Below are 14,879 nucleotides of genomic sequence, written 5' to 3' on the forward strand. Positions count from 1 at the left end.
CCTTATAACAAGAAAAGAAATACAATTACTAGAAACCATGGGAGATGATCTGCTAGAAGAAATTTAAGACTATGTAGTCTACATTTCATGAGGGATGGCTAAGTTCCCAAGTTAATTAGTACTGAAAAGGGGAAGGCTCCCATTTAAACCATTATATCTGCTAAAGTTTTGTTCTCTAAGAACTTATGTAATTATGAAAAAAGTAAATTCTGACATGATGGATTCCTTTATGCAAATTAACAGCCAGTGTGTTTCATATTGTTCTTATTAGCTCAGCAGATAGTGTTTTCACCTCACAGCACATGGTTTTCTGGTTTGATTCTCAGCTAGGGTGTCTTCCGTGCAGAGTCTGCATGTTGTCCTTGTGTTCACATGAGTTTCCTCTTCATGCTCTGGTTTCCCTCCACACTGTAAAGATATGAACTAGGTGGATTTGACACTCAACATTGGCCATTGGTGTGAATGTGTGTGCAACTGTGTGGTATGGAAGAACAGGTGTGGCAGGGATAGCCATTCAAGGGTGTTAACCTTGGTTCTAGGTGATTGTCACTGTTGAAGTGACATCCCAAACTCATGTGTAAAAATAGGAAAAGGGGTTGTGGATGAATGGATGGATTTCTGATTGCTCTTCACAAACATCTCCCAATGCGCACACACACACTATATATATATATATATATATATATATATATATATATATATATATGTTGTGTCTTTCGGCTTTTCTCGGTTAGGGGTCGCCACAGCGGAACTCCGGTCCGCTAATGATTGGCAGTAGATTTTTACATGCCGAGTTGCCAGCTCTGAAGCACAACCTTCAACGAAGGTACACCCATTCACGCATGTCTCCACACAGAAGACGCTTTAGCTGAGAATCGAACAGGACAACGTTTTACTGTGAGGCGACAACACTACCATACACACACACACATATATATATATATATATATATATATATATATATATATATATATATATATATATACATTTATATGTGTGTGCATATATATATATATATATATATATATATATATATATATATATATACATATATATATATATATATATATATATATATATATATATATATATATATATATATATATATATATATATATATATATATATATATATATATAGATTTGAAGAATACAGAATAAATCATTATGCAGGAGTCAGTCATTTATACTATCATAATAAGAGCTAAAATGTTTTAAATAATGGTTATGGTTTGTTGCTAAAAGTACAACTATGTGTGCATTAATCAACTTTGGAATAACAGGCCATGAATTCTTGAAGGAAAACTTCACATCATTAGCACTTAAAATTTTTTTCACTGGCACCTATCTCAGTGTGTCTGTCAAATGAAACATTATTTTATGTATTGGTACTAATTAAGATAATGTTATGTTTTCACTTTGAATGTATGTTTGTGGTAGGATTAAAGTTACTTGCATACACATCTTTCTTTTTATTACACAGCTGCTAAGTCATTAAATCCTCACATAACTAATGTTAAAACGAAGACTGGTTCACTCTTCTGAATCAGTCCAACACTAGCTGATGGCACAGCGTAATTTACCAATAGCTGTCCTTAGACTGCTATTTCTATCAGCTTCATTAATAATACACTTTACCTGACCCCATAATAAGAGCAAGTATCATTACTTGTCATCAGTGATTGGTTGAAAAGATAGTAGAGTGCTATATCACAGCTGCAAGCTTCCCCAAGGCAGTTTTCCTTCAATTATGGATATGATTCCAGACCTATAATGAGTAACGTGTTTCATTTCTACATACGTATACACAACCCTGTGAGTTCCCCATAAGCAGAACTCTAAAAATCGCAAATGCAGACTGGAGCATTAGTTGAGATGCCATAACCTTATCTCAAGCCTGCGGTTGTTTCATATGGTTACATGAGTATTATTTCAATAAAAACTGTAGTATAGAAATGCAATTGCATAGTAGCAGGTCATGATGAATTAATTTCAAGGCTTGTACCTCACTACTCTTAATGCAAACATTAATACTTCTAAAGACATTTGGAAATAAAAAATAAATCTTTGATGGAGACCAAGATCTGTGCTTAGTATAATGAGAACTGAACAGGCAGAATGTCTTTCTTCGTATTTAATGCACAAATTGTTACAGTGACTGTCGTTTGCATTGTTGCATGTAGAATTGAACAGCAAGTCTGTATTCATAAAACATAAGTATAACACAGCATTACAACTCTCTTGTTTCATATTAGCAAAAGTAAATGTTTAATAAGAATTAACAGATACAAAAACATGCAAATTACTATGTGCAGCTGGCAGCATAGTTTATGTTGTCCAAGCAAAAGCAGGCATTTTACTTACTTCTTTAAATGACCTGTTACTAAAGTGCATTCCAAAGGGATAGTCATGATTGTTCCTATCACTGTAAGTCACAATGGGAGTACCAAGCAAATATAATAAATGGTGGAAGAAAATGTTCAATAAATCATCAATGAGGCAAAATGCCATTGTAACAAGTTAATAAGGTAGACTAGGTCACTATGTTATGGAAAATATTCGACATACAAAATTTGTACTGCAAGAGGCACAGTAAAATAACCAGATGAGACTGATCATAATTATAACGGATATGTAGTTGTGGTGTTATCAGAAGACAGCATGAGAAATGAAAGACTATAACACTTGATCCCTAGACAAAGACTGAGGTATGTAAACTAGAAAATAACCATGATAAAGCATGCAGAGGACCAGAGAGCTGCATTAAGATGGACCACTGGTGCGGTTACAAAGGTAAGACAAAAAAAACGACAAGGAAAAAGCACATGAATTAGAAGAGAGATTAATTAAAAACATGAACCCAGCAAAAAGGAAATAAACATTACTTTTTTAATGTTTATTTCCTTTTGCCAAGTTCACTTTTTTAGTGAGTTCAGCTTTAACTATTTAGTTGTTTTATTAGTTTTAGCTTTTGATTGGTCTGTGTACTGTGGCAGTATTATATAAATGTTTAGTAAAGATGTTGTTTCACTAGGGTCTGAAGAAGCTATGATTCCATAGCGAAAGTGCTTACCAATTTGTATATGCATTAAACTTGGATTTATTTTACCTGCTGCCTGCTGTTTACTGCCTACTTTACCTTTGGATATTTTGAACTGTGACTGCTGTGTTTCTCTACACTGGTGCTTCTCTCTCTACTTATTTGTTATATATGTTTAATTATATTTCTTCTCTAGTCATTAGGCTTTTAAACATTATAAATAACTGAAATTATATATTTAAAGCTGGCACTAGGCAAGTTACTTTAGATGGCAGTGCAGTTGTTGTAGGAATAGCTGGTACATTCAAACTCATGCAAGACTCAACACTGGTGGTGCCATCAAAAAGTGAGGGAAAGCATGCGTGTAGGCAGTCCATAAAAGTAAGTCAGGAGCTTGTTGTCAAGGCTGAAAAATGGGGGCGGGGGGGGCAGACTATATCAGAAAAAACAGAAAGCAATATAAAAAACAAGGATACTACTCTTGAAGTAGCTAGAGTGAAGTAAGCTAGATTGTGAGAAAAGAGAATGAAATATCTATAGATCAGAGTGACAACATACTAACTTACTAGCTTACAGTTCAGAGAAGGTCATACATAAGCAGTAAAGGAATAGCCACACTATTTCTGTACATGAAAGACATATTGCAGGAGAAATACATCAGATGTATGAGTTACAGGGTTGACAAACTCAAGCATAGGGCTTCTAGGTAAGACTTTTAATGAATCCCTCTGGAATTGCGTTAATTTCCCTGTGATTGCTTGGTTAGAAAGGATAAGACAGGATGTTCAGTCAGCTGTAAGGTGGAAAACAATTCAGTTTAGTGGCGTAACTTCACCATACTGCAGAAATGTATGTATTCTTAAAATGATCCTGACCTGTGTGTGTTAAAGATAAGGTCATAGTTTACTTTTGGTGTGAGAGTATGCTAACAGCACTTTAACTGCAAACCTAATCTTGTCTAAATACTGCCAGTGCCATTCAGCAGTGTAAGTAAAAGGAACTAACCATCTACTCTATTTCAGTTATACTGCATTCTTCCAGTGGATTGTACTATCAATGAAATTTCTTTGCATTTATTTATTTAACATTTGTTAACCAGGAAAGTCTGACTTGGAACAAAGCCAGTTTTCAGCAGAGGCTTGGGGAAAAACACTCCAGATGCACATCTTTGTAATGTGTGAGAAAACTGGAGCACCCAGAGAAAACTAACATGAATAGAGGGAAAATATGCAGATTCCACTCCAGCTAAGAATCAAACCAAAGAACCTCTTGCTGTGAGGCGACAACCCTACTGCTGCACCACTGTGCTGTCCATGCACATTTATAAGTGCATGTATTTAGACATTTATGTGAATGTGTGTGTGTGTGTGTGTGTGTGTGTGTGTGTGTGTGTGTGTGTGTGTGTCTGTGTGTGTGCGCGCCTGGGAGTTGTGTAAATTTGGAAATTGATGTGCTTATATGATTGCCATTCTATCCTCACACTTTTGTAACTTTCTCTTGTGTTTCAGTATAAACATACATGGGAGACTCTTTTGTTACATACATGAAATATTATTTAGAATTAGTGAACACATTTTGTGATAAGTGTCAAAGGCATAAGTCATAAAACCTATTCTGTAATCCTACAGAGGTTCCAGTTCAAAATATAAGGACTGCAAATGCGATCCCTGAAAGAGAGAGAGAGAGAAAAATCACAAAAAGGGTAGAATATAAAGTGGGCAGGATTCACGAAGGCTTGCACGGAGTGTAAGAAATGTGCAACACTCCATGCAAGCCTCGCGATCCAGGAACAGCCCTAAGCTCCGTGTAAGAGACCAACTAAAATGTCTCTTACACGGACTGGGCGTGGACATGCTAAATACCTCACTTGCATCCGAAAGGTATGCAAATGAGGTATATTAGCGATCCACGAAGCAGAAACCAGTCCGTGTAGGAGACGTTTTAGCTGCAGAAATGTACTCAGCTGACAACTGAGTACATTTCTGCAAATTCCACAACGGAGCGATGTCAGCTCCAAAAAAAGGTTGCATATGACTCAGGCAGCATGCCAATGGCCAAATATGTGGCCATTGGCAAGATAACCCGATGCAAAAATATTAAAAATATAATTTTTTTTTTTCGGCGATCGCCGATGTTTAAACCCAGCACAGCCCCACGCAAACGGGCTGCGCTGTATAAAACCATAAAAAAGAAGGTTATAAACCCACAAATGTGGGTTTCATGCAATACATGGAATGACAATGCAGGGACCAGCAGACCAAAACCAACATGGCCACCGTGTAGTGGTTGCTAAGGGGGGAAGCTGAGTCTAAGACATGTAACTAAGCATTAGTAGGCAATCTCATGTAAATGAGGGTTCGGATACTGAATCTCACAGTCACATACCAAATGAGCACAGTCTGAGTAGTGTAAGAGATACAAAAGGGGGAGGAATAGAGTAGGAGATAGTTGACATCACAGGGGGGAATGGTAGAAAGAAATGCAGTTCATTGGAGGCCAGTGTAACATGACAGATGACAGGCACAGATCATGGAAAGAGGTGTGCCACTAGATAAGTCATGGAAAGTCAAAAAATGGAAGGTGTACACTGTTACCTACACCAAAGTTTCTTGCTGGCCGTGCATGCGCACGTGTGCATGCCATGAAGCGCGAGTAGGACAGTGTGCGCGCGTGTAAGGCAGTGTGAGCATGTGGGAGCATGTTGGGAGATGTTTAACACTGTTTGCGCGGGTGTGCGCGCATGTAAGGCAGGCTGAGTATGTTGGAGGCTGTTGGCAGACGTGTAACAGTGTTTGCGCAGGTGTACGCGCGTTTCAACCCGAATAAGTAGATTCTGAACAGTGTAAGCACGTGTGCGCGCGTGTAAGCCACTGTGAGCGTATTTCAGATAGTATGCACGTTGCTCCCCCCTGAGGAAACAGAGAGGAAAAAGGAAGCAACAGAATTAATAGGAAGCTAGCAGGGATAATTGCTGAAGCTAGCAGGTGAAAACAATTAGAAGCAGGCAATTACACAGGCAGAATAGTAGCCCAGCCCAGCACTTAAAACTCTGCAAACAGTAGTGCAGGATGTTTCCATTAAGAGACACTGCAAGACAGGAGTAAGCTAATAGAAGTGAAAACTGAAAAAGCTTCACTCAGAGCAGAAATGTTAGGGGCTGCCATAGCTGTCATAATGAGACATAGGCGACTTGCTGAGGGTGGTGACAATGCAGATGGTGCCAGACAACCCACAGTGAGGAGACGGAGAAGAGTGTACAGGCCCAGGGTCACCTACCACGGGTTACATGAGCTGGAGATACTAGAGCACTATAGAGTGGACAGAGAGCTCCTGCAGCAAATTGTTGAGCTGTGCAGGCCACGCCTCACACACAGAACCAACAGAGGGGAACCCATCCCAGTGGAAACCAAGGTATGTGTTGGCCTAAGAATACTAGCAACAGGTACCTTCCAGAGACCAACTGGTGATATGATGGGGATATCACAGGCATCAGCCTCCAGGGTACTACACCAGTTCCTGGATGCCATGTCAGCACATGTCGGTGATCATGTATATTTCCCCAATGCCCGTGAGGTATTGGCCAGCAATATGCGTCTCTTCCAGCAAATAGCGGAATACCCTGAGGTACTGGGTGCAATAGACTGCACGCACATACACATCAAAGCACCAGCCGGTGAGCGGGGTAGGGCCTACATTAACCGCAAGGGCTTCCCCTCCATCAACTGCCAGGTCATGTGTGATGCCCAGGGCATAATAATGAATGTGTGTGCTGGCTGCCCCGGGAGTTATCACAATTCCCACATCTGGCATCTGACGCAGCTGTACCGGACATTTGCCAATGGGGACATCCCACACGGACACCTAGTGGGGGATGCAGGTTATGCACTGGAGCCGTGGCTGATGACACCCATCAGAAACGCACACACACCTGAACAGGAACGCCATAATGAGGCACATGCACAAACACGAAATGTAATAGAGCGTGTGTTTGGGCTGCTCAAGTCACGGTTCCGGTGTCTGGACACATCTGGTGGAGCCTTGCAGTACACACCAACTACATGTACCCAAATTGTCATGGTATGTGCTATGCTACATAATATGATCTTGCGAAAACAGCTGCAGCAGGACCAGCATAGGGCCGGGTCAAACAGCCCCCCACCATTGCCAAGGTCATCACAGGCAGAGCGTGACTCGGAGGAGGAACAACCTGAGCCTGCCCCAGTAGGCAGAAGGAGGCGTGCCCAGTATGCCCTGGCCTTGGCAAAGAGGCAACGCATAGCACATACACTGGCTCAGTAGGAACCCTGGGAATGATACCCCTCTCTGACTCACTCATATAGTAACAGGGATGCCTAACATGACACAACCTGCTCTCAAACATGTACAGGGAGTGTAGTATGTGCATCCGACAGAGGCAGCCCTGCAGCACCACCTGAGGCATGATTGCCATGTGTTAAGCAATGTAACACCATCTAGTATATGCAAACATGAAGACCCTGCCTAACATCTCACCCTCACCAAGCATGATGCCACACTATGAAGACAAGAAGATCAAGTACAATAATTGGCTGAAGTAATGCAGTCAGTCAAAGGGGAGCCAATGTGTTACAGGCTGGGAAGATATGCGAGTTTGACATGATGCACCACCTGCTAGGGGTGGTGTGCACCTATCATGCCATGCCCCATGGATACTGTCAAAGGCTGTCAGTACCCACAGCATGCCCTGAATAGGTAAGTCTCAAAACACAAACCCAACCTCATAGGTTCTACAAGGGATAGGAACCTAGATGTAATACTACCCCATGACAGATGTATAAACAGCAAGATGTGTGCAGTGTAAACGCACACAGTAAGGAGAATGTAGATACCAGTCCTGTAATAGAGAACTGGGCAAGGCTCACATCAGCACCCTAACACTACCAGGTCACACCTCATACTGTGCTGTACAGCCGCAAAACATGGAACAAGCTACAAAAGGAGGGTGACTAGCAAGAAATGGCAAGGATAACCACACCCCATGTTGGTACCACAACAAGAAGCAGCATGGAATATCCATGGTCAAATACCAATGGCTAAAACTGCCTCGCAGTATATAGCCTGCTGCAGACCACTGTCCTAATACCAGGAACAGCATCTGGCCTATGTCGGAATACATGAATATATCAAGCCCCCCAAACCACATTATATTGCTCGACTGAAAATACCCAGACATACACCGGTAGCATTGTACTAGCACCAACACAGTAGGAGAAAATTACCCTGATTCCATAAACCAAAATGCCCAGGAACAATGTACTACTCCTACAAGAGGGGTAAGCATATTGGATGTGATAATCAGCAACATGTGTACTGGATGGCAAGATGAGAAGTGTACCCCTCACTGGTAAGACCAGACCATAGAGTAATCACACTGGATATACACACCCTGACCCCAGTCCCTGGCCAGAATACCACAGTGAAAAACATGTGTAAAGTATAGGTTGCAGCCCTCAAAACCGATGTTGAATCCACAAAAGGCCCTGTGCAAGTGCAGAATATGGGACACACCACAGAACATGTTATACAGGCATTCCATGAACACAGCCAGGAATGCTTGGAGTATGCAATCACAAATAACAACAACACACAATGCCATACACACAGGCATCTGGCATGCTGGCCTCCAGCCATTACCAAACCATGCAAGAGAATGAGGAAGTTACCACATGATAGAACAAACATAAAAAGGGAAGTAATCACTGACCAGTAGTATGGCAACAACATATGTCCACACATACAATCCACTAAGTCCAGCCACAACAAGTATAATCTATGAATCCAGAGGCAATGTGACGCCAGTACCAAGTACACAGACAACCACAACACCCCCTAATAAATACAAACATATGTGATAGATGCATCCATGTATCCAAACCAAAGGTTGAGCTCCAACAACTCAGTACTGTCAACACTAGTCATGAGGAGAAGGTAACCACATACACCACAAACCCAGTCCCACATAGACCTACCACAACTGCAAACCAAACACATAAACACAGACAAATATTCCCAGAGGCCTTAATTACAAACACACCACACCAACAGAAGCCTCCAAAGTAGATCACAAGCAACCACAACCTTCAAACATAGCACATGCAACGAATAGTATGCAAAGCTGGTGTGCCAAACAGTCACAGGCCCGAAGGAGAAACAACATGCCTGATACAGTCGTAATAGGTGTCTGTATAGGCAGACACACAGCTGTCCCACTCACCAGACTGAACAAGGGAAAGGGTAGAGTAAGCTGCTTGTAGGTTGCCACAAAATGCCACTTAACACAAATACGCAGGTCACCCCAAAGCAAGCAGAAATATGATGCACTCAATGTCCATGCTGGTGTGAATTACCTGAGATGTACCTCCCTGGTCAACATCAAATAAGACATGGATGGTCCCTCTGAGTATGTACCCCAGGGCGGGATGACACTGGCTGTGTGCAGCATCCAACCCTCACCAAGAATGATGCCACAGTACAAACACAGAATGCTCATGTTTAACAGCTGGCACAGTTACAGCTGTCAGTCCAAGAGGGTGTAATGTGTGTCTGCTTGAGATGTCAAGCATGACAAGCCATGCTGCTGTTACAGGGATGGTTGTCAGCTGTTACCCGTGTGCATCTGGATACTGGATAAGGCCTTTGCCGCCTCTATAGAGCCGTATGTAGGCAAGGCCAAAAAGACTACCCACCACCCTAGAAAACATAAGTGGTAGGAAACATAAGGGTAATGCTGACCAATGCCAGATGTGTAAACTGAAATATGCATGCCCCTGAGGCACTTCCCATTATGGAGAACATTGATGCCTGTACAGTGACAGAAGCCTGCTGCAGGCCTAGTGATAGCACACCAGCGCTACTAGGTTATACCACATACCATGTGTTATGGCCCCAACACCTGCACCAAGACATCAAAGGAGGGGGAGTATCCATATGCAGCACAGACACCCATATAGCCAGGTAACTGACAATGCACAAAGCAGTGGACACCACCCATGTGCACATAACTGTAGTCAAAACTGCTGTACAGTCTGTAGCATGCGACAGACCACACTCTCACACACAAGAACCCCACCCAGACATCCAAAGACACTGGACAGTATGAATGTCCCACCAAATACCAGACAAGGTACACAAAGTACCACATAGGTGTCAAACCATTATGTATGCAAGGAGTCATCAGGGACCTAGGGACACAGGTCGACATTAATCTGTCATGTGACAGCCACAATGCCAATGTGGCTATGAAGACTGTTGATACTGGACACCGTATCATGAAAGGATTCACATCAACATCAACAGAGGTCACTGTGCCACTGTACTGTTCCCTTATCAGACCCATAATCTAGTACAATGACTCATATGGGATGTACCGTATGTGACACCTGCAGCGGTTCGGAAGATCTCATAGTTACCCCACCAACAGGATAAAGGGTGTGAAATATATGTCATATGCTGCCTGGCTGTAGACACCCCAGCTGACTGCAGTCACACACTGCCTACACAGAGGCATTGTATGTCTGTTGTACCAGGCCATGTCCAACACAGGAGTAATGGACATGCTACACCACAGGAAATCAAAGCCATTGGAGCTGTGAGAGTCACAGATGTCAACCTCAACACATAATGAAATAAGATGTGCTGGAGGGACAGATACATAACCCATAGGCTCCCCACACCCAGAAACAGGTCCCAATCCATGGTAGGCAGAGCCCCTCACTGACAACCCACAACAGGAATATTGCCAAGTGGATGGATGACCGTACATGTATACTGGGGGTCCCCACTGTGTCACGACCAGACAGAGGCACAGTGAAGAACCTCATAAATGGCCATAATTGAACATAGCAAGGGGTGGCGAAAGACACACACACTCTAGCTAGGCTTACTAATGGCCTAGGGTGTCTAGCCTACTATGAACCCATGAACCTATGAAGATACAAAATGTACAGGGCACTAAGGATAATCACAAGGCTTACCCAACTGATGGTAGGAACCATGTTGGGCATCCACAGATATGCTCCGAATCACACAGATATTACAAACAACATACCAAACACACACACATATTGCTAACATACAACCTCTCAGGTGCAGTGCAAACACCCCCCCCCCGAGTGCAAAATACCTATCCTAGCAGATGGTCACCTGACATTGCAGATGCTGAGGTAACAGCCATCATCTGCAAAGCAGAACACACAGCAACAAAGGTATGTGATGGTGTCCTGTGCTGAGGCCAACATGGACCCCAAGAGTAATGGAATGCAAAATCACACTACTGGCCAATGTCAGCATTACCACAGGATATGTACCCAAAGAGCAGTGTACAACAACAGTGGTCCATCACAACAAAGGTGTTGCCTGAATGGATACTCCAAACTACCACCCCAGGATCCTGACAAGCTTGTTCTGCACAGCTATGGAAAGGACCAGTATGTACCGCAGACAGAAGGCTAATGTGGACCTACTGATACTGGACCCTACACACTGTGGCTGTTGTAACTGCAGAACCGGCCCCTAAACATGTCTGACCCATTTGAAGCAGTCATTAAGGTCATTGATGAGGGCTATGTGGTCCACACAGCGTAGCTGGACCGTGCACATGCTTCTAGACAATACCGTACGTGTTCAGTATGGATATGTTCACCAGCTTAAATATACACCCCTATGTCAGTAGAGGGGTTGCAAAGCAGACCAAGGACAGAACTGACATGGTCAGATATGCCACATCCATGTCAGACTACAAAGCGGATATGAGTGGCATCCCACAAGGCCTGGTCTTGGCCCCCCCCCGTTCTGTATACATGTCCCATAGGTATAGGCTAACATGGAAGGACTGTGACTGAGCATGTATGCAGAGGAGTACAAACAGCCCACCATATCCGACCCCCAGCTGACACAAGCAACCCACAAAAGGGCCACCTACAAACAGACAACTGTAGCCATAGCCATGTCAGCAAGCTAATCACAGAACTGTGTATAGACAACCACCATGGATATACAGTAAGTGCCCACAAATTACCACACAGGTGTTAACCCATGAGGTACCTAACATGTAATGTGAGACCTGGGTACAAAAGGTGATAAATATCCTGCACTGGACAAACATGTGTCTGTAGTGTTCGCAGAAACATGTACCATATACTCACCCAAACATGAGGGCTGGCAGATGTAGATAAGGGGAACTCACTCTGGCTCTGCAGCCATCCTCCATCAGCATCACAACTGACTACAATAGCCCCTGTGGGATATATCGCAGCAGACACCTCCATCAACTGTAAAGTCCACAACAATACCCCACCAGGGGTAGCAAAGAGCATGAACAGATGCCATGTGTTGCCTGAGTAAACAAACTGCAGCCCCACACACCGCCATCCTTCCCAGCTACAGGAAAGCTGTGCCTGATGTATGAAGCCATGTCCAACCTGGAATGAATGAACATGTTGCACCTTGTACAATCTGAATGGCAGTGAGCTATGCACATGAGAGACCTGAACCCCAGCACTGACATACTTAGGACAAGCTGTACAGAATGATCCATAACACAGAAGGCACCCCCACACTTCAGTAAACTCCTGGTACAGGTCAGCCAGAGTGCCACATATCGACACCCCTCAAGAGGCATCCTGATGAGTGTATGAGAGATGGTAGGCTACCCTGGGTATCACTGTTATGTCAGAGGTAGACAGAGGCACAGTATACCAACCATGACATATGTAATGGCAAACTCCAGTTACAATGTGTGTCAAAGGACAAACACACCCTGTGACTACCATCATAAATGGCCTACGGAACATCGCTAGTGTTTGCCAATGTCCACCCATGTTGTGGAATACACTAGCAATGTTGGACGAGCCTGGTGTAGGTAGTCCATATCTGAACATATTGCAACATGGTCATATGTGCACAACTGGACCCTACACAGTCTGTTGTGTTCACTATGAAGATGTCAAGCAGTGATAGGACTAAAGCCCAGGATACTGTCCACCACAGTGAAAGTACCGAACCAGTACACTATACGGTACTACAGTGTTAGGTCATTATGAAAGTATGTTGAGAACTGTCTGCAAAGTATCCCATGCAATTCCTGCAGGCACAGTATAATCCCTGTTGTGGCAGACACGAAGCAGTTAGCCAGTTAGTACACAACATGACACCCAACACACAATCATAAACGTGCGATAATGTCGAAGGTCACACACACCCAAATATGTGGTGGACTTCAGAGTGTAACATATGGAAAGCTCACACTGGGCATGCTCGCACACTTTGATAAATGAGGCATATGTCAGACAACATGCCATGGAAAGGCTGAACTGGGCATGCTCACACACTTAGGCCATATCTCCGTGTAGCAGTTGGCCACACATATCTGGTATTTGTACGTGTCAGTCCAGGAACCAACCACAACACAGCAATCAGCCCAGTGCACACAGTAAATGACCACAGAGACATAAGTGATATAGTGGATCGCCGTCATATGCAAACATCTGCAACAGATACACAAGCTGGTCATAGGAACAGGGAATGCTATGGCAATAAAGACCTGCAAACAGTAGAACAGCACAACAAATATTGTTTATCCGACAATTGAACATATGGGTGTAGAGGTCAATACTAGGCTTCTTGCCCCAGGGAATGACAGCTCAGCCAGAGTGTGCTTGGCATCTGCATCCCCAGGATAGTAGGCTACTGTGCCACTGTAAAGTAGGTCACAGAAGGCAACATGTGAGGCTAGTGAGCTGTGCCTCTGTCAAGCAGGGGCACCGTGGAGGTCTCAGGGATTGAATGTGCTAAGCCACAGCCATGTTGTCGGTGTGTGCTGTGAGAGGGTTGCTGAGGATCTCTGACAGTAGGTGTCCATCAATAACAGACTGAGGGGAGCCCTATCTGCATTCTCTGGATGATTCCACTGTCAACACTTTGTTGTAATGAGTATGTGTGAATGAAGTGCCGTGCTGGAACTGTCCACAGATGTCCTCCCTCTGTGGGCTACAGCTCTGCAATGTATTAGGTCACTCTGTCTGTTGAACGGCGCATGTATGGCCGGTGTACAGCTGACAGGTGTCTTGTTGTGGAGCAGTCATGGGTATATGTGGGATAGCATGACCATTGCAAACGGTACACATGCTCATAGGATGCAATTGTCAAGGATTATGCTGAGTGGCCAGTATAGTCCTCCAGCATGGGTCCTCTGAAGTCATCCACCCCAGTCTATACAAGTGTAGAGTCTGCTTGTGCTAAACACAGTTTGTGTGCAGTGACAACCTTGCCTGGGGGTGGAGATGAGATATGGATGTCCAGGAAAAGGTGGGTATGGTCAGATATCAACAATGGTGGTCTACCTCTGGTGTGGAACAGTGAGTACCCACGTTGCAGATGGACAGGTGCAATATGTATTCACCCATGTGGCTGTGGTGTGTGGTTCTGCCATAGCACATGGACCCACAAATTGTAGTGGCTGTAGGGTAAAGTGGTAGAGGCCTGAGTAGTTCTCACACACAATATGCCTGTACCTGATGTTAACAACTGGAATGGTGTATGTGAATACCTGCATATCCTGGCACTGTTCCCAGGGAAGCTAAGTGTGTGTCCTGGATGTGGGTGTGGTGTTCTGGACTGGTTGTGTTGTGTGTTACAGGTCCTGTGGTCCCAAAGCATGGTATAGAACATAACCTGCCAGTGCGATGTGCATATCTGACCCTGACGTAGGTGGCTGCAAATGCATATATATGCTATCCCCCACCTGACAGGTAGTACTACATCTACATACCTCTGTAGAAATAAAGATGTCAGCACCCTAGAAA

This window comes from Protopterus annectens, chromosome 4.part0, assembly GCF_019279795.1.
Source record: "Protopterus annectens isolate FY-2018-M chromosome 4.part0, PAN1.0, whole genome shotgun sequence".
NCBI classification, from domain to species: domain Eukaryota; kingdom Metazoa; phylum Chordata; order Ceratodontiformes; family Protopteridae; genus Protopterus; species Protopterus annectens.